This window comes from Bos indicus x Bos taurus, chromosome 19, assembly GCF_003369695.1.
Source record: "Bos indicus x Bos taurus breed Angus x Brahman F1 hybrid chromosome 19, Bos_hybrid_MaternalHap_v2.0, whole genome shotgun sequence".
Classification (NCBI taxonomy): Eukaryota; Metazoa; Chordata; class Mammalia; order Artiodactyla; family Bovidae; genus Bos; species Bos indicus x Bos taurus.
In genome coordinates this window covers 1,127,862-1,152,562 of record NC_040094.1, presented here as the reverse complement: position 1 = coordinate 1,152,562, position 24,701 = coordinate 1,127,862, and the positions used below count along the sequence as shown (strand labels likewise).

The 24,701-nt window shown below is 36.6% G+C and overlaps 2 pseudogenes; both read left to right on the top strand.

Moving 5' to 3' along the window:
* The first annotated feature begins 9,990 nt into the window (after positions 1 to 9,990).
* LOC113877403 lies at positions 9,991 to 11,739 on the top strand (annotated as a pseudogene).
* Positions 11,740 to 23,124: 11,385 nt separating this feature from the next.
* Positions 23,125 to 24,071, top strand: LOC113877402 (annotated as a pseudogene).
* Positions 24,072 to 24,701: the final 630 nt, after the last annotated feature.

The following is a 24,701-nucleotide window of genomic DNA, read 5'->3' as shown; positions in this document are numbered from 1 at the left end:
TAAAGTTTCTTCACCACGACCTGGTGTCAGTAGATTGGGTTTTCTGTGTGGGCAAGAAGACCAAAGTTTGGCTCAGTAACATTTCCACATCACAGTTGTTATCTTGTCTTTTGTGCCCTGTGATTTTATGTGTCTGTGACCAGAAGCTCTTTTTTCCCATGGTTAAAGCCATAGCAGTATTCTCTGCTTTTGTTACTCCCATGTTAAACCCTGTTATCTACACAGTAAGAAATACAGGGGGCAGAAATGCCATTAGAATGTTATTGAACAAGAATTCAATTTCAATTTCAGATAGGAAATGACCAAATGTGAAGGTTTTATTTCTATCATAATCTTTACATTTTCATATTTCATATTTTATTACTTTGAATCCCTTCAAAGCCCTTGATCCCTGGGCTGGTAAGATATCCTGAAGAAGGGACTGGCTATCCACGCCCATATTCTTGACTAGAGAATTTCAAGGACAGAGGAACCTGGAAGGCTACAGTCCATGGGATAGCAAAGAGTCAGATATGACTGAGTGACTTTCACTCACCACAGCATTGGAGATGGAAATCAAGTCACTATAATACCAGTTTCCTCACTGAGTTTCTGATTAACTTCCATCAAATATGCTATTTCTTCTATAAACATGCTATTAGTGCCTCTGCAAGATATATATATATTAGCACCTCTGCAAGATATAAATATATATTATTAATACAATTATTACTTTATAGATGATGACAACTGAAATTCAAACATGTTTATTAATCTGACCAATATTAGAGACAGAGTTAGTATTCAGATCTACATTATTCTAAATTCAATTTTGTTACTCTTTCAACCATTTAAAATGAAACCAGGAAAGAGACAGCATTTCATCAAAACCTCACTTGTTTCATAGCAACTGAAATGTTTTCCTTCCTGATTACAGAGTTATATAAAGTGCTTGTATATATAAGAATTTGTATTCAGAAAGCTTATGGCCTACAGGTACCTAGATGGGCACAGAAAATAAAATAGAAAGAAAATACTTGCCAAGTACTCTCTTGATACACACCAGATATACATAGTATTTAAAATTACATTGAGTTTATCGTTTTGTATGGTACAAGTTACCAGTTATTCTAAAAAAGTAATTGTACTCTATCTAAATTGATATGAAACATTTGTTCTTAAATGGTCACTACAATATTATAAAATTGAAATTTAGTGTTCTTATAAACAAATGGAGGATATGAAAGATGAAATAACCAGATCATCCAACATTTAAGGCACCTTTAAGCCCAAATATTCTTACTCAAAATCCTGCAATCTTTACACTACACAGAACTGCTTGGTCCTGGTATTTGACTATGATTTAGAATATTAAAATCCTCTTAATTATATCCAATATGAAGTGTCACTTTATTAGATTAAAAAACTATTGGTAGCAACAAAATACAGGCATTTTTCAAAATCACACACTAAAATATATCTGTAAAAATTCCACTATTAGAAACTTGGCTTAACACTTAGGTCCTTGAATCTAGAATTTTCACTGAAATTGTTTTAGGTGGTCATTTACAAGGGATAAATAAATACAAAGCAGAAATCATTAGACCAAGAAAACTAAGTCTCAGCTAAACAGCTTTTCTAACTTACAAGACAAGGCTTTGTTGTAAATTACTTATGGATCTTTCATAAATGAAGTTTGCTTCCAAATATGAATTTGTGTATATGTCATAGATATGTTTATAGATTACACTTTTGACAGAAAGGTCCAGCCTCCCACCTCCAGGGTACTGTATACTTTATCAGAAAAAAAAATCAATGGACTCTATGTGTAACAATGTTTAGTAAATATACTACTGTTAACAAAAACATGAAGGAGAGTAATAACCTTAGCTTCAGAATGAGGACACGTGAGTTTTCTTTCACACTATGCTATCAGCTTCTATAACGTTAATCACTCTTCCCAATTTCTACAAGTAATTTGCTTAAGTAAATGGAAGGTGTTTCCAAGTTCTGAGATTCTACCCAATTTAATATGTGTATTGCCATAAGTATAGTTTTATTTGCTTGTATTTCATTTAGAATTAAATTGGAAGAATTAGTAGACCACAATCCACCTCCCAAAACTTTCCATACCTGGTAAACAACTTAGGAGATGTCCTTCTGCAGTGAAAGTATCTTTGGATTGGACTAACATGATATGAGCTCTACTGTGGAGTGCCTTGCTACTTTCAATAACATGTTTCTCTCTACCTATTGAATCTGTCCATAAGAACAATTTGGCAGGTACCTTGGTTCTGTGTAATTAGTCTTTGAAACTATCAAAAGTCAAACCATATCTCAACTACTTTTTGATCAACTATGATAGGATCCACATATAATTTCTCCTGCTTTAATTCTGCTTTACCCTTCCAGTTTAAAAATCTGTGTTGCTGTCTCTCCAGGCTTTTAAAACATACTGCCCTTAGATTTACATTCTGAAAACACACTTTCCTGGAACTCCTTTTTAAAAAATTGTTTTCATGAACAATTTTCACTGACTTAGACTTAACTCTTCTCTATTTCCATATTGTTGCTACTCTAGGGCTTAGAGAGTTGGACTAGACAGGTGTAGGGGTTCTAAAGCAATCTCTTTACCCAGCACTGTAGCTATTTAAGTAGAGCCACTGCTGCTGCTGCTGCTAAGTTACATCCATCCTGTCCGACTCTGTGCAACCCCATAGATGGCAGCCAACCAGGCTCCTCCATCCATGGGATTTTCCAGGCAAGAGTACTGGAGTGGGGTGCCATTGCCTTCTCCAGTACAGCCAATGAGCCATTGTGAATGGACTTCAAGCTTTAGGAAGTTGAGAATGACTATTTGTGTCAGCACATGCTAATTCTCTGATTTACCTCTGGCTTTCATTCCAGAGTGGAAAGACAAGTTTAAGACATTTTCATGATGACACCTTAGCAAAATCCATATTCCTTATAGCTCATTAGATATTTTCAAATCCTCATTCAGACTGTCTTTGGCGTCTGCCATTACTCATATCATCAGTGCCCTATAATACTGGAGTGTCTAGCCAAAACTAGGTTGAGTCACACCCTCTCAGTGTTCTTAAACTCTTTCTTCATGCTGCTCACAGTGACACATTCCTAGAGTCAACTGAGAGCTATACACAATTTGTTTTTCTTCTCAGTAATGCAAGAACATTTGGACATGGTGACCGTGTATTGTTCTATATGACATTATTTCTAAATTGAATTTATTTTAAATATAATTTCAAAGGTTGGTATTTGTTTATTTTACTAAGTAATTGTAATAAGCCTTACATTAGGTGGCAGCCTAATTTGCCATAACACTTAGGCTGAAAAACAGTAATTCTTTTTCAAAGGAATATCCTGGATTTAGTAACTTGGCTTCTTATTTTGAATTTGCAATTGTTGTTCTGATTCCTTGTCTTACGTTTCCTTGTTATTACTTGTAGCTTATTTTTCTTCTATGCTTATTTTTTTTCTATTTCATAGACATTTATGAGACTAAATCTAAATAACTGAAATAAATATATTCTAGTATCTTTGAATAAAATTGAAGATATACATATTTTCATAATTATCACACTAATTTTATTCCAGAACTGATGCAAGAGACAGCCATTTTGAGAAAGTACCATAAACCTTGCCTATTGTGAAGTGCTGATGTTCTATAGTGGGTTCATATTATCAGTTAATGTACATGAGAAAATAATAATTATGATTTGCTTGAATAAATTAAAAATACAAAATGTTATAATTAAAAAAATGTTAAAACAGGTAGTTACCCACCTAAATGATTAATTTATTTAGACTCCATATTAAGCTCATGTGTTGCCAAATACGTCAATTTGTGAATGGTTAAGTTAAAATATTCTATTCTCATCATAGTGTTTTGTCTTCATGGAGACCTAAGGAGGAGCTTGATATTAAACATGAATGCCATAAAAGTTATCCTCTTCAAGAGGGAGAGGATATGCCTATACCTATGACTGATTATTGTTGATGTATGGCAGAAATCAGCACAATATTGTAAAGCAATTATCCTTCCTTTAAAAAGAAATACATTTTTTAGAAATAATAAAAAAAAAGGTTATACTCTGAAGTTCAGTTAAGTTATGTGAAATAATTGAGTTGCTGGCAAGATCTGCTAATGATGGTAAAACACACTTGGGGTCCAATTAGCCACAGCTAACATAGTTCTCAGAATTTTCCTGCAAATAGGAATTTTGGTTGTACTTTTAAGGTTTGATAGAAAGGCTTCATGGGAGAGGGACATATATAAATTAAGAAAGACATTTAATGTAACTGATCTAGTTGACATTTTTGATCTTACAACTTACTTTTTTTCTTGGTTAACTTGCATCTGCTGGGGATTTTTCCCGTGGACCAACATCAGATAAATGCATAGGTGAGATTTTTGTTTCCAGGAAATGATATAATCATGAATTCTCAGGTTTAAATAGATCTTTCAAGTCATATAGTCACACCTCATTCTCACCAATCTGTCATTTAACAACCTCTTTCTTCAGCATGGAAGCAATCAAGAAAGGTAGACCCAACAATAATACAATAAACTTAGAAATATTTTTTTCATATTGATATATATTTAAATTAGGATAATAAAATAATGTCATAATATAAAAGAATAATTATACAATTAAAATTGGCATCCACAATTTTCCCCAATTAATTATACAACATAAGAATTTCGTTATGATGCTGCACAATTTTTAAAAACACCTGTGTTAAAAGCTACACATTATTTAGAGTTGCAGTATATTTTCATTGTTTCCCTAATCATTGTAGGTCTTAAAAATTGTGTTTAATATATTTATAAATACTGATTTTTCACCATTAAAAATCTTTTCCATTAGAATTTCCTCTCAGAAAAAGAATTATGGAGCCAAAGAAAAAACAATTTATATTTTTTCAAGTTATTTCTAAAACAACTGTATTTGCTATGTCTAACTCTTACTTTATGTACATCAGTCTTTTTTCTGATATGTTGGGGGAATCACATCTCAGAATAAGAAAATGCATTGGAGCTGCTGCACTGTGCTTCTACAAAGTGTAACATTTTCATTTTACATAACAAAAAATAAAACTATTTTTGAAAGAAAAATATATTTTGCAGAATACATTTTATTATCTTCCCTCTTCTTTGGGAAATAAATGTCCCCCAAATTATTCATTCCATTAGTAGTAAAGCCTCCTGTAACCAGGAATGATGGGAGATGGATGCTATGACTACATGGGAGAAGAAAGCATGAAAATGCATGTAGCAGAAGCATAAAAGAGTGGGAAAGTTATTATTATGGGTGGGTGCTCTGTTGCTGTTTGGTAATAAAATTTCGGCATTAAGAGCATTTAACAAGGGCACACTTCATGACTTTGTGTGAATAAACATGCATTCATATACATGGTGGTCATGGTGGTTTAGTTGCTAAGTTATGTCCAACTTTTGCAATCCCATGGATTGTGGTGCACCAGGCTCCTCTGTCCATAGGATTTCCCAGGCAACAACACTGGAGTGGGCTGCCATTTCGTTCTCCATCTCATATATCAGATCAGATCAGTCGCTCAGTCATGTCCGACTTTTGCAACTCCATGAATCGCAGCACGCCAAGCCTCGCTGTCCATTACCAACTAACGGAGTTCACTCAGACTCACGTCCACCAAGTCAGTGATGCCTTCCAGCCATCTCATCCTCTGTAGTCCCCTTCTCCTCTTGCCCCCAATCCCTCCCAGCATCAGAGTCTTTTCCAATGAGTCAACAATTTGCATGAGGTGGCCAAAATAATGGAGTTTCAGCTTTAGCATCATTCCTTCCAAAGAAATTTCAGGGCTGATCTCCTTCAGAATGGACTGGTTGGATCTCCTTGCAGTCCAAGGGACTCTCAAGAGTCTTCTCCAACACCACAGTTCAAAAGCATCAATTCTTCAGTGCTCAGCCTTCTTCACAGTCACAGTCCTACTCTCACATCCATACATGACCACAGGAAAAACCATAGCCTTGACTAGACGAACCTTTGTTGGCAAAGTAATGTCTCTGCTTTTGAATATGCTACCTAGGTTGGTCATAACTTTCCCTCCAAGGACTAAGCGTCTTTTAATTTCATGGCTGCAGTCACCATCTGCAGTGATTTTGGAGCCCAGAAAAATAAAGTCTGACACTGTTTCCACTGATTCCCCATCTATTTCCCATGAAGTGATGGGACCGGATGCCATGATCTTCGTTTTCTGAATGTTGAGCTTTAAGCCAACTTTTTCACTCTCCACCTTCACTTTCATTAAGAGGCTTTTTAGTTCCTCTTCACTTTCTGCCGTAAAAGTGGTGTCATCTGCATATCTGAGATTATTGATATTTCTCCTGGCAATCTTGATTCCAGCTTGTGTTTCTTCCAGTCCAGTGTTTCTTCCAGTCCAGTGTTTCTCATGATGTACTCTGCACATAAGTTAAATAAACACGGTGACAATACAGCCTTGACTTAATCATTTTCCTATTTGGAACCAGTCTGTTGTTCCATGTCCAGTTCTAACTGTTGCTTCCTGACCTGCATACAAATTTCTCAAGCAGCAGATCAGGTGGTCTGGTATTCCCATCTCTTTCAGAGTTTTCCACAGTTTAATGTGATCCACACAGTCCAAGGTTTTGGCATAGTCAATAAAGCAGAAATAGATGATTTTCTGGAACTCTCTTGCTTTTTCCATGATCCAGTGGATATTGGCAATTTGATCTCTGGTTCCTCTTCCTTTTCTAAAACTAGCTTCAACATCAGGAAGTTAACGGTTCACATATTGCTGAAACCTGGCTTGGAGAATTTTGAGCATTACTTTACTAGTGTGTGAGATGAGTGCAATTGTGCAGTAGTTTGAGCATTCTTTGGCACTGCCTTTCTTTGGGATTGGAATGAAAACTGACCTTTTCCAGTCCTGTGGTCACTGATGAGTTTTCCAAATGTGCTGGCATATTGAGTGCAGCACTTTCATAGCATCATCTTTCAGGATTTGGAATAGCTCAACTGGAATTCTATCACCTCCACTAGCTTTGTTCGTAGTGATGCTTTCTAAGGCCCACTTGACTTCACATTCCAGGATGTCTGGCTGTAGGTCAGTGATCACACCATCATGATTATCTGGGTCATGAAGATCTTTTTTGTACAGTTCTTCTGTGTATTCTTGCCATCTCTTCTTAATAGCTTCTGCTTCTGTTAGGTCCATAACATTTCTGTCCTTTATCGAGCTCATCTTTGCATGAAATGTTCCTTTGGTATCTCTGATTTTCTTGAAGAGATCTCTAGTCTTTCCCATTTTATTGTTTTCCTCTATTTCTTTTCATTGATCACTGAAGAAGGTTTTCTTATCTCTTCTTGCTATTCTTTGGAACTCTGCATTCAGATGCTTATATCTTTCCTTTTCTCCTTTGCTTTTCAGTTTTCCTCTTATCACAGCTACCTGTAAGGCCTCCCCAGAGAGCCATTTTGCTTTTTTGCATTTCTTTTCCATGGGGATGGTCTTGATCCCTGTCTCCTTTAAAATGTCACAAACCTCATTCCATAGTTCATCAGGCACTCTATCTATCAGATCTAGGCCCTTAAATCTATTTCTTACTTCCACTGTATAATCTTAAGGGATTTGATTTAGGTCATACCTGAATGGTCTAGTGGTTTTCTCTACTTTCTTCAATTTCAGTCTGAATTTGGCAATAAGGAGTTCATGATCTGAGCCACAGTCAGCTCCCGGTCTTGTTTTTGCTGACTGTATAGAGCTTCTCCATCTTTGACTGCAAAGAATATAATCAATCTGATTTCGATGTTGACCATCTGCTGATGTCCATGTGTAGAGTATTCTCTTGTGTTGTTGGAAGAGGGTGTTTGTTATGACCAGTGCATTTTCTTGGCAAAACTCTATTAGTCTTTGTCCTGCTTCATTCCGTATTCCAAGGCCAAATTTGCCTGTTACTCCAGGTGTTTCTTGACTTCCTATTTTTGCATTCCAGTCCCCTATAATGAAAAGGACATCTTTTGTGGGTGTTAGTTCTAAAAGGTCTTGTATGTCTTCATAGAACCGTTCAACTTCAGCTTCTTCAGCGTTACTCCTTGGGGCATAGACTTTGATTACTGTGATAGTGAATGGTTTGCCTTGGAAGTGAACAGAGATCATTCTTTCGTTTTTGAGATCGCACCCAAGTACTGCATTTCAGATCTTTTGTTGACCATGATGGCTACTTTATGTCTTCTGAGGGATTCCTGCCTGCAGTAGTAGATATAATGATCATCTGAGTTAAATTCACCCATTCCAGTCCATTTTAGTTCACTGACTCCTAGAATGTCAACATTCACTCTTGCCATCTCTTGTTTGACCACTTCCAATTTGCCTTGATTCATGGACCTGACATTCCAGGTTCCTATGCAATATTGCTCTTTACCACATCAGACCTTGCTTCTATCACCAGACACTTCCACAGCTGGGTATTCTTTTTGCTTTGGCTCCATCCCTTCATTTTTTCTGTAGTTATTTCTCCACTGATCTCCTGTAGCATATTCGGCACCTACTGACCTGGGGAGTTTCTCTTTCAGTATCCTATCAGTTTGCCTTCCGTACTGTTCATGGGCTTCTCAAGGCAAGAATACTGAAGTGGTTTGCCATTCCCTTCTCCAGTGGGTCGCATTCTGTCAGATCTCTCCACCATGACCCTCCCATCTTGGGTTGCCCCACAGGCATGGCTTAGTTTCATTGAGTTAGACAAGGCTGTGATGCTAGTGTGATTAGATTGACTAGTTTTCTGTGAATATGGTTTCAGTGTGTCTGCCCTCTGATGCTCTCTTGCAACACCTACCATCTTACTTGGGTTTCTCTTACCTTGGGTATGGGGTATCTCTTCAGCGCTGCTCCAGCAAACCACAGCCATTGCTCCTTACCTGGACAAGTGGTATCTCCTCACCGCCACCCTTCCTGCTCTTCAGTGTGGGATAGCTCCTCTAGGCTCTCCTGCACCTGTTCAGCCATGGCTCCTTGGACATGGGGTTGGTCCTCCCGGGCACCGCCCCTGGCAATTAACAAATAAATATTTGTTGAATGAATGAACTTGTGATAGGTACTTACAATAAGTAATAAATTTTATATGTATTTCTGTTAGCTGGTGTTTATATGTTTATACGTATAGTACATTAGCTATTTAACTTATCTATTAAACTACTTCTTTCTATTCCCCATATTACTTTTTTTTTTTTCCTTTTGGATTTTGAAGCTAAGGATTTTCTTTTCTGAACAGATCCTCTTGCACTGAATACCTATTTAAGAGATTTTTTATTCAAGTCTGTTGAATCTGTAAATGTATTGAAGATGACTATGTTAAAATGTATGCAGATCAGAATTTTGAAGAATGAAAAAAGTCAATTAAGTCACTATAATTGTCATGAAACTACACTTTCCTAAGGCAGTTATTATTTTCATACTTACTCCATAGTGTGTGTCAGAAAGTATTAACCTGGAGTGCAGCTCCCTTTGAAACATTAAATTATATTTCTTATAAATAGAGTTGGAAGACAACAACACTTGAATTCCTGGTAAGTTTATAGTCTGGGAAAGCAGGACTATTTTTATCTGTGGAGAATGGCAATTCACCAAGTATTTCTTGCCGCCTAGTTTGTTTCAGGCACTGTAGACACTTTGCCAGCCACCATAGTTGGTTCAGTGAGGAAACACACCTCAATAGCATGTGTGTTCCAGTAGGTACTAGAGAATATTTGTCACCAAGGGCTTCCATACATTTCCCTAAACTTCCTGTTTATGATAGATTATTTTTGACTGTTTTTCTTGCTGCAGTTAGAACTTAGAGTTCAAATGTGAATTCTCATGGAATAAGGAATAGTTCTTACCTTTGTGCAGGACTTCTCAGTTTATGACATACATCTGAGAATTACAATTTGTAATCCTACAGGCACAGAGGAGGTCTTGGAAGCATGAGACACTGAGATGATCCAGTAAAGTCAAATGGAGCAGGAACAAGAAAGAGAATCCAGATCTCAAGTACTTAGTGCCATATTTTCTAGTAAGAATGAGCAAGTGAGTGCAAGTTGCTCAGTCATATCTAACTCTTTGCTACACCATGGACTATACAGTCCATGGAATTCTCCATGTCAGAATATTGGAGTGGGTAGTCTTTCCCTTCTCCAGGGAATCTTCCCAACCCAGGGATCAAACCCAGATCTACTGCATTGCAGGCAGATTCTTTACCAGCTGAGCTACAAGGGAAGCCCTTTCTCAGTAAAATACACGTCAAATATTGTCCTTATAAATGTTTTACAGGTGACAGAACTAACATGCCTAAAGAGATAAAAAACCATCATGGATGAATTAAGAAAGACTTGACACAGATATTGGGGCAAAAGTGTCAAGGACATGCTCCACAGGTATAGTGACTACTTTTGTTCTAAAAAATTCAGACCAGAAACCCTTGATGACTAATAGGTATCATTCTTTATTCCTTTGTAGGTAATTCAGACATCAGGAGGTGTAGTTCCAAAGTGGATCTCTTAATATCTCCCAATAATGTGACTGAATTTGTTCTCCTGGGACTCACACAGAATCCACATTTGCAGAAAATACTCTATTATCTTTCTGTTCATTTTCCTGTTTACCATGGTGGCCAATCTGCTCATTGTCATTATCATTTCCCTCAGTCCCACGCTTTCAGCTCCCATGTACTTTTTTCTCACTTAACTGGCCTTCATAGATGCCTTTTACACATATGCTGCTGGCGCTGCTGCCGCTAAGTCTCATCAGTCGTGTCTGACTTTGTGCGACTCCATAGACACCAGCTCAACAGGCTGTCCCTGGAATTCTCCAGGCAAGAATACTGGAGTGGGTTGCCATTTCTTTCTCCAATGCATGAAAGTGAAAAGTGAAAGTGGAGTCGCTCAGTCGTGTCCGACTCTTAGTGATCCCATGGACTGTAGCCTACCAGGCTTCTCAGTCCATGGGATTCTCCAGGCAAGAGTACTGGAGTGGGTTGCCATTGCCTTCTCTGACACATCTGCTACCACCCCTAAAATGATCAATTACCTGCTGAACAAGAGGAAAACCATCTCCTGGGCTGGCTGCCTGACTCAGCTTTTTGGTACACTTCCTGGGAGCATCAGAGATCTCTGTCCTCATGGTCACGGCCTATGACCACTACATGGCCATCTGCAAGCCTCTGCACTACACGACCATCATGCAACAGGGGCTCTGACAGATCTTGGTGGTGGTGGCCTTGGCTGAGACTTCCTACATTCCACAATGCAGATTCTTTTCACAATGGACTTGACCTTATGTGGTTGCAATGTCATTGACCATTTCATGTGTGATTTATTCTCACCATTGGAAATTGCCTGCAGTCACACCTACATGCTTGGAATGGTGGTGGCAACCAACAGTGGGGCCATGTGCTTGCTCATTTTTTCCATGCTACATATATCCTACATAGTCATGCTGATCTCCCTGAAATCCTATGGTTTTGAAGGAAGGCACAAGGCCCTCTCTACATGTGGTTCTCACTTTACAGTAGTGGTGCTCTTTTTTGTCCCTTGTATTTTCAGCTACACACATCCTGTGACCACTTACCCTGCAGACAAGTTGGTGAGTGTGATCTTTATAATCCTCACTCCCATGTTAAGTCCTATTATGTATACAGTGAGAAACACAGTGGTGAAAAATGCCATGAAGTGTTTATTAAAGAGGAGAGTAACAGGCTTTTCATGATGCCAAGAAAGTGACAATTTATATACATAGGGAGAATTATACCTCTTGTGAAAGAAAATAAAGAAATTTTCCAGATAAACTGCAGAAAAATAATATCAGGAACTAGTGCAAAGTATTTAACATTGGCTAATTATTTGGGGGCCTTTTAACAGTTTTTAATGTACTTTGCTAAGAACTCTACATCCACACTTAAGATTCTGAATATGCAATGTAAAGAACATCTATAAGCCCCTAAGTTTCATCACTGTTGCTTAAATTTTCCTCCAGAGTCTTATTGTTACTTTACTAAATTTTTTATATAATCACATGCATGAAATTAACTTTTTCATAAGATCTTGACTTCAGAATTTCTTTTATCTTTGCTTGTTGTTTAGTCATTAAGTAGTGTCCAGCTCTTTTGTGATACCATGAACTGTAATCCGACATTCTCGTCTGTCCATGGGATTTCCCAGACAAGAATACTGGACTGGGTTACCATCTTCCTGACCCAGGGATCAAACCTGTGTCTCTGCATTGGCAGGTGGATTCTTTACTACTGAGCCACCAGTGAAGGTGTTATTTTTGCTTAGTCCATGATGAAGTAGTCACGGTAAAAATTCTCAGATAGATACATAGGGAAGGGACAGGTTGTGAGTGCAAAAATCACCGCTGGATTTCTTTTTCTGAAGTAAGAATTTACCAGAAACAAATAGAGAAATACCAGAAAGGAGAAATGAATAATTCACAATGTAATTCCTTTATTGCCATATAAATTTGGCCTGAAATTACTCTTAATTTGATCTTATTTACTTAAAAATCCTATGATTTACAAGCTTTCTTGAATATGAAGGAAATGTTCTATTTTTCAGTACTGACTTGAGGTAATGGTGCTGATGAATCTATTTTCAGGGCAGACCTAGAGAACAAACTTGTGGATACACTGTGGGATGGAGACACTGGGAAGAATTGAGAATATATATATATATATATATATATATATATATATATATATACACACACACACACACACAAAATACTGTGTACAAAACAGATAGCTAATGTGAAGCTGATATAATGCAGGAAATTCAGCTTGGTGCTCCTGGCTTGTTTCAAATGAAGCACTACATGTTGGTAATATAGTAAATTATTATTTTTTCTTCTTCCATTTTTTATTTTCTAAATTATGAAAATATGATAACACATTTATCCCTCTGTGATGACCTGGAGGGGTGGGTTGGGGGATGGGAAGCTCAAGAGGAAAGGGGTATATATAGAGCTAATTCACATTGTTGTACAGTAGAGACTAAAATAACATTGTAAAGCAATTACATGCCAATAAAACTTTAAATAAGACTTGGGGAACAATTTGAAACAATAATAATAAGCATCTTTCATTACATTTCACCAGAAAGGCATTTGATTAGGTTCCAAAGCTATGGAAGGAACTATTTGTCTTTATATGTAGATCTGATTCATATATTTATATTAAATGAACACTTTATTATTTATCTTCCATATTTGCTTCAACTGACTTATCCTCATACTAAACTAGTGGTTCCATTATCACTATTCCCATTTTACAGGAAAACAAATTGAAGCCAAGAGAAAGCTACTAATTTACTGAACCACAGTATGTGTCAGGAAAACTAGAAAGTAGTTTCCTTTCAAAAGTTTCACCTGCAAACTTCCAATCTAGGTCTTTAAAACTAAGCCTTACTTTATTTCAAATGAAACAGTCATACTTGGAATGTTTAGATCTATAAATGATAAAATTATTGCAGTCTTAATTATTCATTTGCCCTTCAAAAAATGATGTTAAAATTATTGTACCGATGCATACATGCTCAACCGTGTCTGACTCTTTGCTACTCCATGGACTGTAGCCCACCAGATTCCTCTGTTCATGGGATTCTCCAGGCAAGAATACCGGAGTGAGTTGCCATTTCCTACTCCAGGGGACCTTCCTGGCTTGTTTCAAGTGTAGCACTACATGTTATTAATATGGTAAGTGATTTATTTTTTTTTTATTTTCTAAATTATGAAAGTATGATAAAACATTTAAAGGAGACTTGGAAAATGCAGAACAAAGTTACATATAGTTCTCCTATATATTACAATTATTTTTAAGTATATAAAATAAGATTTGTAGTTGGAGTTTCAGTATCAAACTCTCAAAAATTGATAGAATGAATAGACAAAAAGTATAAGGATATAATAGACCTGAAAAACACTATGAACCAATTCAAATAATTAAGATTTATACAATTTTCACACAAGAGCAGAATACAAATTATATTAAAGTTCCTATACACTATAAGCCAAGAGACATGGTAACATATGTTTCTTTGAAAATTATCCACAAATTTTAAAGTTCAATGTGACACACCCAAGACAGAGCTTTGTCTTTAGCCATTGAAAGCCTCTATAAAGTTAAAGACTGAAAAAACAGAGTGACTGCAAAGAAGAAACATTTAAATGAGAAATTAATATCAAAATGAGAAGTTAATTTCAAACTGGGAAATTAATGTCAAAGTACTTTAAAAACCATATGTATTTGAAAATTAAACACCCATGGTAAAAAATATTTTTACTAAAAATCCCTTTTAGAGTTCTTATCCATTATTGAAAGCAAATATTAATGTTGGCCTCCATGAAAATGAAATAGCTAAGGTGAACTTTTGGAAAGTTGAGGTACCTGTGATGCTCCTCTATGCATGTGAGAAATACATCTTACATTGTTTTATAAATCATAAACCTAAGGTTCTCTGGCTACAACAGTTAAATGGCAATCACTTCTCAGAAATCTCACTTTCTCAGAATCAGTGTTCTACTGGAGCTATTTATTCTATAATTTGACTATTCAGTAATGCTAGAGCGTGGTTCTGAGGGTGATGTGTTTACTAAGCTGTCCATGGCTGTCTCAAACATATGAGAAGCAGAACTATTTCCCATAAAGTCTAGCCCTGGAAGATGAAATCATCAGCATGCAATCTATTAAAATGATCAAGTTTGCAATTGCAGGTGAGAACAAAACATTTCAACAAAATTTAGGTGACATGATATGTGGTTCATTTTGTCTTGTGACTGTTAGGAGAAGATTGTAACCTATGGGTAAAGATAGGAAAAGCGCTGAGTAAAGGTTGCTTCCACTCTCAGACCAAACAGAGGATGTGAAGAAGGGAAACAAAGCCAATGATTATATCTTAGGAGCCATACAAAGGACTCAGCAAGAGGGTGAAAAGATTGATGAGGCACAAATGATAAACTTGCAACAGCAAACTTGGAAGGTGCAAGAACTGAAGGAAGAAATTCAAGGCAGTCTGACATTCTCAGTGAATAATCTTGGGGTTTGTGAATAAGTTTGGAACTTGTTTAGAGTCTCCTTGGCCCTCATAACTGAGAATGTCTCCTGGGAATCAACAGCCACTTGATTATTTTTGACAATTAAAAAATGAGAAAATGAATAAACATCTCCTAAAAATTAATGACATAAATACATAAATAGTGTTTGGATCTGTTGTGCAAAGCTATTTTGGTTTAATCTGGACTTTTTATTCCTTGAGAATATCAAGTGAGGGGAATGAGCTCATGATTCTTGGAGGGATAAGAGGCATACATTTTACTAGACTCTTTACATACATGAATCATGTAGCAGTAAGTATTATTAGAGAGGTTTATACTCCATTTTATACAATAAAAAATGAGATTCAATAGAGTTAAACAACAATATCAAGTCTTTTAAAGTCAGCGTTCTCTACCCCTCCCAATGAAAATACTCTGACTCAGCTGGTAAAGAATCTGCCTGCAATGTGGGAGACCTGGGTTTGATCCCTGGGATGGGAAGATCCCCTGGAGAAGGGAAAGTGTACCCACTCCAGTATTCTTACCTGGAGAATTCCATGGACTGTATAGTCGATGGGGTTGCAAAGAGTCATACAGGACTGAACGACTTTCACTTTTGCTTGTTAACACAATGTGAAAATATCCAAACAGGGAACTGATCATTAGCCACATTGTGGAGATTATCATTGAGACAGTATTCCCTTATTTTTGAAGGAAAGGGGCATTTTCTTCCCCTTAACACTCTGTTGATCCCCATTACCTAGGTTACATACACTTTCTTGATTCCTCTGTGTCAAGGAAAAGCCATTCAATGATGTTTTCTCTGAACATAGATTGGCTTTTGTAGGCATCATGAAAAGTGGGATGCAACAGGTTTGAAACAACATTCCAGATATTTGAATTTCAAAGAAAGTGACATTTGAGTGTAAGCAATGTTTATATGAAAGCAGAGCAATGCAATCATTAAGAAGGTTGATACTTTTAACCTGAGAGTAGCACCTTGAAGAGCTAAATAGGTACTCTTTCCATAGGGATTGTCCCATTGTTGTCACATGTTAACATTTATAAATGGAAAAAAAATAAATCTATAATCAATTCAGTTTAGGGAATTTTGACATTTAATTTATCAAACAATAGATTTCAGTGCCTACAGTGGGCCAGAGTGTTATGGGAGCTGGATATACAAAACGGAATAATACAAACAGGGCTTGTGTTTTTTGGAACTAAAATTCTAGTGGAGAATAGATGGATAGTAAGCAATAAAATAAGCTAACAATGTAATTTTTGATAATGATTAAGATGAAGGACAGTTTAAAATAGTATGATACAGGGGAAAATAATTGGATAGAGATTTATATTTGTTTGAAGCACAGTTAGAATTTCAGTTTAGCCCATGTAAGTAACCACATTATGTCTCTTTCTTTTTAAAAGTAAATATGCTCTTGAGAGTCCCTTGAACTGCAAGGAGATCCAACTAGTCCATCCTAAAGGAGATCAGTCCCGGGTGTTCATTGGAGGGACTGATGCTGAAGCTGAAATTCCAATACTTAGGCCACCTGATGTGAAGAGTTGACTCATTGGAAAGGACTCTGATGCTGGAAGGGATTGGGGGCAGGAGGAGAAGGGGATGACAGAGGATGAGATGGCTGGATGGCATCACCAACTTGATGGACATAAGTTTGGGTAAACTCCAGGAGTTGGTGATGGACAGGGAGGCCTGGTGGACTGCAATTCATGGGATCACAAAGAGTTGGACGTGACTAACTGAACTGAACTGAACTGATACTATTTAGAAAAGTACATTAGAAATGGGGTGATATGCCTTCCAATAAGGTAAAAATAGGTTATGGTGTGATAAAAATTTCTTACTGCCTTTTATACAAGACACAAATATACATAACACACATAAATGGGTATATTATTTGTGGTATTACTGTTTTCAAAGTGCAGATGATTAAGAGAACAGAATGTCTACAAAATAGCTTTAAGGAGCAAAAGTTTAAGAAAGATTGAGAAATACTGCTTAGCTCATGTTAAAAGGTTAGGTAAGACCATGGAGTAACTAGAGTGATAGTAAAGATAATCCAATCACAGAGGTTGGCATATCACCTGTAAAGATCATATTCAGGAAAATTAAGAGGCTCCCACTTCTCAGACTTGTTGAGTATGTTAATGAGCCAGTTGCAATCTGTGAAGTGTGTTGCAAGTTGTTATTTACTGGAACTTAAGTTAGAGAAAGAATGAAGACCATAACCTAAATACTTCTGAACTGAGAGCATATAGCTTTATAATACTAACCATTATGCATCAAGAAAGAATTTAGTTCTTTTATTTTCTACCAGAGGAACATTTTCAAATCCTTTATAATGACAACTGTCCCGTACTTAGATGTGACACATTATTACTAATAGCTTTGAAGGATGTACAGAGCAGCAGATGAAGTGATAGAATTCAGTCCTGGTAGTAGATAGGTGGCCAAGAATAAGTCCTCTTCACATTTCTTCATTTGTATTATCACACAAATGTATCATTTTGTGACTATTCTTCTATTCAAGAGAAAGCTTACATAATGAACAAATAATTGAATGGCTAATACTATCATATTAGTTTCTGGTGAAGCATCAGCTTGACCAGTCCCAGTGAGCTCTGCTCCTGGGAAAAGTGGATCATTGCAGGGTTTGATGGGAATTCACTCCTATGATGATTAGTGTCTTAGTCAGTAGAGGCATAGCCTCAAAAGGATGCCATTGAAATGATGCAAGTTCACACATTTTGAAATCCTGTGCCATTTGAAAATGACATTCTGCCCTCTTTTATCCAGGTTTTTTCCCCAAGTGAGAATACAGTGATAATGATATGTCTTCGAAGGTGTCCCCTGGAAACTGTTTACAAATTAGACTTAAATATAGCTAAATGACAGGTATAGTTCTATCATTTTATAACCAGCTTAGGTGACTGTCTTTTTGGCATTTCTTTTTTTTTTAAATTTTATTTTATTTTTAAACTTTACATAATTGTATTAGTTTTGCCAAATATCAAAATGAATCCATCACAGGTATACATGTGCTCCCCATCCTGAACCCTCCTCCCTCCTCCCTCCCCATACCATCCCTCTGGGTCGTCCCAGTGCACTAGCCCCAAGCATCCAGTATCGTGCATTGAACCTGGACTGGCATCTCGTTTCATACATGATATTTTACATGTTTCAGTACCATTCTCCCAAATCTTCCCACCCTCTTGGCATTTCTTATGTAGATGAAATTTGAATTTCTTTGCCACCCACCAGGTCTAAATACTTAGACATTTAGAACATCTTCTTTTATTAAAAAATTAGAATATCTATTTTAAATCTTTCTTTAAAAACCTTAAGAGCTCTGGTCATATCAAAATAAGGATGATTTGGGAGAATGACATTAAAACATGTATAATATCATATAAGAAATGAATCACCAGTCCAGGTTCGATGTAGGATACAGGAGCAGGATGCAGGATACAGGGGCTGGTGCACTGGGATGACCCAGATGGATGGTATGGGAAGGGAGGTGGGAGGGGGGTTCAGGATGGGGAACATGTGTACACCCATGGCAGATGCATGTTGATGTATGGCAAAACCAATACAATATTATAAAGTAAAATAATAATAATAATAAATTTAAAAAATAACTCCTCATTAAGTGATTGTACAATTTGCTCCAAGTTTGATCCTGATTTACTTGACTACTGCTTAGATTTGCTAAGTTGAAACTCTAATGCGTCATGATTTCAAGTTTGTATGTTTTTTTTTTTTTTTGTAGAGTGAAGTTCTAGTCAGTACATGTTGGATGAAGCCATTCTTTAGGTACACTGACATGATCCGAGAAATTTTATTTGGATAATATCTTGTCTTCTACATACAGGAGCCATCAGGTAACTGGACTTTAAAGATCACAGAGAAGACATTAGACTGAGTTTTTGAGGTGATTAACATGGTATTAATATGAACTTCTATTATGAAACTATTGATATAACTGGACCACTTGTATATAGGGACAGTTATATCATATTTAAAACGTGTCAGTATTTCACCTGTTTTGTCTGTGTAAACAAATTGTAGCCTCAGGATGAAAAGCCTTGAGCTATCAACTGTTAGCTCTATTTAATCTCTTTTGGAAAAATATCAAAACTTAAGTGTTTACAGTTTGGTCAGTATGTAGATCATTAGATGAGTGGATAAAAGAGCATGTCTGTGTTTCAGAGATATTTATTAGAAAAAGGAGGAACATGAGCATCTAATATGTATAGGAGAGTCTTAAGACAATGTATATTTCTCTTTTATGCAGTTTTCTATTGTGTGTATTACATGTATATTTCTGTTTTCCTCTTGTACTAATTTTATTTAAATTTAAAGAAAGTGAAAGTGAAGTCGCAAAGTCGTGTCCGACTCTTTGCCTGTGGTAGCCTACCAGGCTTCTTCGTCCATGGTATTTTCCAGGCAAGAATACTGGAGTGGGTTACCATTTCCTTCTCCAGAGGATCTTCCCAACCCAGGGATCGAACCCAGCTCTCCCGCATTGGAGGCAGACACTTTAACCTCTGAGCCGCCAGGTAAGACTACTACTATTTAACTTTATTTTTCTACTAATTATCTTTGAGAAAGTATTCATGCAATGGTTTTCTTTCTGTTTTGATGAGTTAATTATTATTTTTATATAATGAAATCAGTAAGTTGGATTACACACACATCTCACACACATCAGATCAGATCAGTCGCTCAGTCGTGTCCGACTCTGTGCAACCTCATGAATCGCAGCACGCCAGGCCTCCCTGTCCATCAACAACTCCTGGAGTTCACTCAGACTCACGTCCATCGAGTCAGTGATGCCATCCAGCCATCTCATCCTCTGTCGTCCCCTTCTCCTCCTGCCCCCAATCCCTCCCAGCATCAGAGTCTTTTCCAATGAGTCAACTCTTCACATGAGGTAGCCAAAGTACTGGACTTTCAGCTTTAGCATCATTCCTTCCAAAGAAATCCCAGGGCTGATCTCCTTCAGAATGGACTGGTTGGATCTCCTTGCAGTCCAAGGGACTCTCAAGAGTCTTCTCCAACAACAAAGTTCAAAAGCATCAATTCTTCCATGCTCAGCCTTCTTCACAGTCCAACTCTCACATCCATACATGACCACAGGAAAAACCATAGCCTTGACTAGACAAACCTTTGTTGGCAAAGTAATGTCTCTGCTTTTGAATATGCTATCTAGGTTGATCATAACTTTCCTTCCAAGGAGTAAGCGTCTTTTAATTTCATGGCTGCAGTCACCATCTGTAGTGATTTTGGAGCCCAGAAAAATAAAATCTGACACTGTTTCCATTGTTTTCCCGTCTATTTCCCATGAAACTGTGGGACCGGATGCCATCATCTTCCTTTTCTGAATGTTGAGCTTTAAGCCAACTTTTTCACTCTGCCCTTTCACTTTCATCAAGAGGCTTTTGAGTTCCTCTTCTCTTTCTGCCCTAAGGGTGGTGTCATCTGCATATCTGAGATTATTGATATTTCTCCCGGCAATCTTGATTCCAGTTTGTGTTTCTTCCAGTCCAGCGTTTCTCGTGATGTACTCTGCATATAAGTTAAATAAACAGGTTGACTTACTCCTTTTCCTATTTGGAACCAGTCTGTTGTTCCATGTCCAGTTCTAACTGTTGCTTCCTGACTTGCATACAAATTTCTCAAGAGGCAGATCAGGTGGTCTGGTATTCCCATCTCTTTCAGAATTTTCCACAGTTTATATGTACTCACATACATGGGTGGTGTTAATATTGGTGCTGAGGGTGATGCTGATGATTTACTTGGGATGGGGAGTGGTGAAATCAATAGAGATTGTTCAAGGATTTAGGCCCCTCTTTCTGGAAGCATCACAAAGAAGCATTAATTTTTGTATAAACAATGGGGTAGGAATTTCCAACAAGAGAAAGTCCTACTGCAGATAATTCCATCTCCTCTCATCTTTCAAGGAAAACAGTGAGTTTGGGAGATTGTGAGTTAAAATAACCCCATTAAAGTCCTTCATCTTTGGGGTTGAGGCAAACTGGTCACCCCTCTGCTCTCTACAGTCTGTGGGCTAGCAGTGTGCTGATCTTTTAAAGTTTCTTTCCCTACCCAATCCCCCTTTTTTGATGAGGTTTCAGTGAGGTCTGTTAGGGGTGCATCCTGCAGCTTAATTGGCTTAAAATGTTCTCTCCTTTGGTGTGGTCTCTTTGGGGACCAATTGGGAGAAAAAAAAAAAAAAAACAATAGTGTAACTGTTTTGATACTGAAAATTGATAAATGTCTTTTTGAAATAACCAGTCCCTCCAAAATAAGTAAATCCAATATGACAATCTCTTTATTTTTTTTTAATTTATTTATCTTAATTAGAGGCTAATTACAATATTGTATTGGTTTTGCCATACATCAACATGAATCCGCCACGGTGTGCACATGTTCCCAATCTTGAAACCCCCCTCCCACCTCCCTCCCCGTACCATCCCTCTGGGTCATCCCAGTGCACCAGCCCCAAGCTTCCTGTATCCTGAATCGAACCTGGACTGGCAATTCGTTTCTTATATTATACATGTTTCAATGCCATTCTCCCAAAACATTCCCCCCCTCCACCACAGAGTCCAAAAGACTGTTCTATACATCTGTGTCTCTTTTGCTGTCTCCCATACAGGGTTATCATTACCATATAAAAAATAAATAAATAAAGTCCTTCATTAGAGTCTGTTGATGATGCCTGTGTTCAAGGCATGGGTCTCTGAGGAACACAGGGCACTGCTCCTTCTGTAAAATGATGACCGAGAGGCTCCCCCTAAATACATTGTTATCACTGCCTGTTGTCCAGGATTTTATTGAATAAATAATAAATAATTTAGCTCCATGAGAAATTCAGATTCAAGAAACACATATCAGCTTCTTGGATTCAAATCCAGGCTTTAACACCACAAACTGCATATTGTTAAGCAAATTATGTTTTGCTTTATCTCAGTCATAAAATGTCTCATTATACCTCATTTGAGAATTCAGTGAGAAAATATGTATAAAATGTCTGGTACATGGTGCATAGCATGTATTAAATGATTTATTATTTATATTTTTAAAATTTGTATCTGTATATAAATTATGTGTTTCTATATAAACATTGCAGTTAATTTAACTTTATCTGGAGACCAATCATACATTTATCATTTATGTCATTAATGAAATTTTATAAATGAATGATTAAATGCAAAACAAAATGGGATTCTTTTTACTTTATTGCTTGGCTAACCTATATTCAAAAATCATAATACATAGTATAGGTAAGGCTATGGGAAAAATTTCTACTTCTCTGTTGATTAGTGACCTACAACATCTTATCACATATTCATTTGTCATTTAAATTTATTTTTCCTTTAATGTTTTGTATTTTTATCCATTTTACATTTTTATTTATTTATTTTTTGTTCATTGCTTAGAGATAGTGGTTTAATTTAGATATTAATTCTGTGTATATCCTCTCAAATGTAAATCTTTCTTTAAACTACTATACTTTTGTTAATTGATGGTGTGAGTTTCTTTTCTTGAGTTTTGGAAAAAAGTGAAATTGTTATATATATCTGTATGGAATTTCAGTGATTGGTAAAGAAGATTCTTCTACCCCTAGAATGCACACAGTCATCAACTTGGTAAATTAAAAGTAAAGATACTTTTTACTTTACCTCCTTATTAAAAGTTTAATTGACATTCAGCTTTGATAAAATATTAACTATACATGCAATTTAGTTAGTTTTCAGTTGGAAAGGTAAGTGAGGCACCTCATTTACTTAAAAATGTGTCCTTCTTTCACATGTCTTTAAATTACTTCCTCTTCATTAGTATATATGATTTTTGAGGTTAGAGATGTTGTTTTAATCAGTTTTGTATTATGTACCCTAAAAGTATGAAACATAATAACCATATTGCCTATTGATTGAATGAAAAAACAAAATTTCTAAAGATTTCAGGGAATCTCTCATAATAATTATATTTACAGGTAATTTTATCTGAAACATAGACATTCAGAAGCAACTATGAAACAAAGGAACAATGTAACTGAATGTATCCTCCTGGGGCTCACTCAGAGTGTCCAGGGTCAGAAAATATTACTTGTCATGTTCTTGCTAATCTACATTGTGACCATGATGGGCAACCTACTCATTATTGTGACTGTGATGGTCAGCCCAACCCTGGATGCTCCCATGAACTTCTTTCTTGGCTACCTATCATTTATAGATGCTGTTTATTCTACTACAGTCATGCCAGATATGATAACAGGCTTACTGTGTGAGAAGAAACCCATTTCCTTCCTAGCTTTCATGACTCAGATTTTTATGTGGCACTTTTTTGGTGATGCTGATATATGCCTCTTGGTCGTCATGGCCTATGACTGTTATGTGGCCATTTGTAAACCCTTCCATTATTTGACAATCATGAATCAGCCAGTGTGTGCTCTGCTGCTGTTGTTGGCCTGGATTGGTGGGTTTTACACGGAGTATTTCATCCTCTCTTTGTTTACAATCTTCCCTTCTGTGGCCCGAATATCATTAACCATTTCATCTGTGATGTGTACCCCTTGTTAAAAATTGCTTGCACTGACACCTACATCACTGCTTTCACAGTGGTGGCCAATGATGGGGCAATGTCTGTGGTCACCTTTACACTCTTACTCATCTCCTATGGGGTCATCCTGCACTCCCTAAGAAATGTTAGTCAAGAAGGGAGGTGCAAAACCTTGTCCACCTGTGGCTCCCACATTACCATGGTGGTCCTCTCTTTTTTGCCTTGTATTTTTCTGTATGTGAGGCCTCCTTCCACCTTACCCACTGATAAATCCTTAACTGTGTTTTATACAATTATCCCTATGTTGAATCCTCTAATCTTTACTCTGAGAAATAGTGAGATAAAAACTGCCATGAAAAAGCTCTGGACCAGAAAAAGAAATGGGACAGCTGGGAAATATATGGCCCATTTTCAATGAAGAATTGCTCTTTTATGGTGTAATATCAAATGCTCTTGTGTAATATCAAAATTTATTAAATTTCTCCTCACAATTCAATTAATTGGGTATGATAAAAATATTTATTATGTGAATTCTTCTAAAGAATAAAATATATCTTTAATTTTTCCATTATTTTCTATTTCAAAGTATATATTTTGTTTGAAATACACCTGTAAGTTTGTCTCATTTTTTAAAATAAACTATATATAGTTTTGCAGTGTAAAATGTCTCTACTGAGACTATAGATATATATTCTATATATGAGTTTAGTTACAGTTAATACTGTAAACATATTTTAGTTATTGTAGGAATTTCTCATTGCTCTCTCAAATAATATAATATTTTTCAAAATTAATATAAATCATTACAGATTTCAGAAAAATAAGTAATATGTCATAAAATTTTTGTTCAATCCTTTACACACAAACATTGTTGTTGTTTGTTGCTAAGTTATGGTGAATTCTTTTGCAAATGCATGGACAATAGCCTGCCAGTTTCCTTCTGTCCATGGAATTTCCCAGGCAAGAATATTGGAGTGGGTTAGCATTTCCTTTTCCAGGGGATCTTCCTGACCCAGAGATTGAACTTGTGTCTCCTGTATTGGCTGTC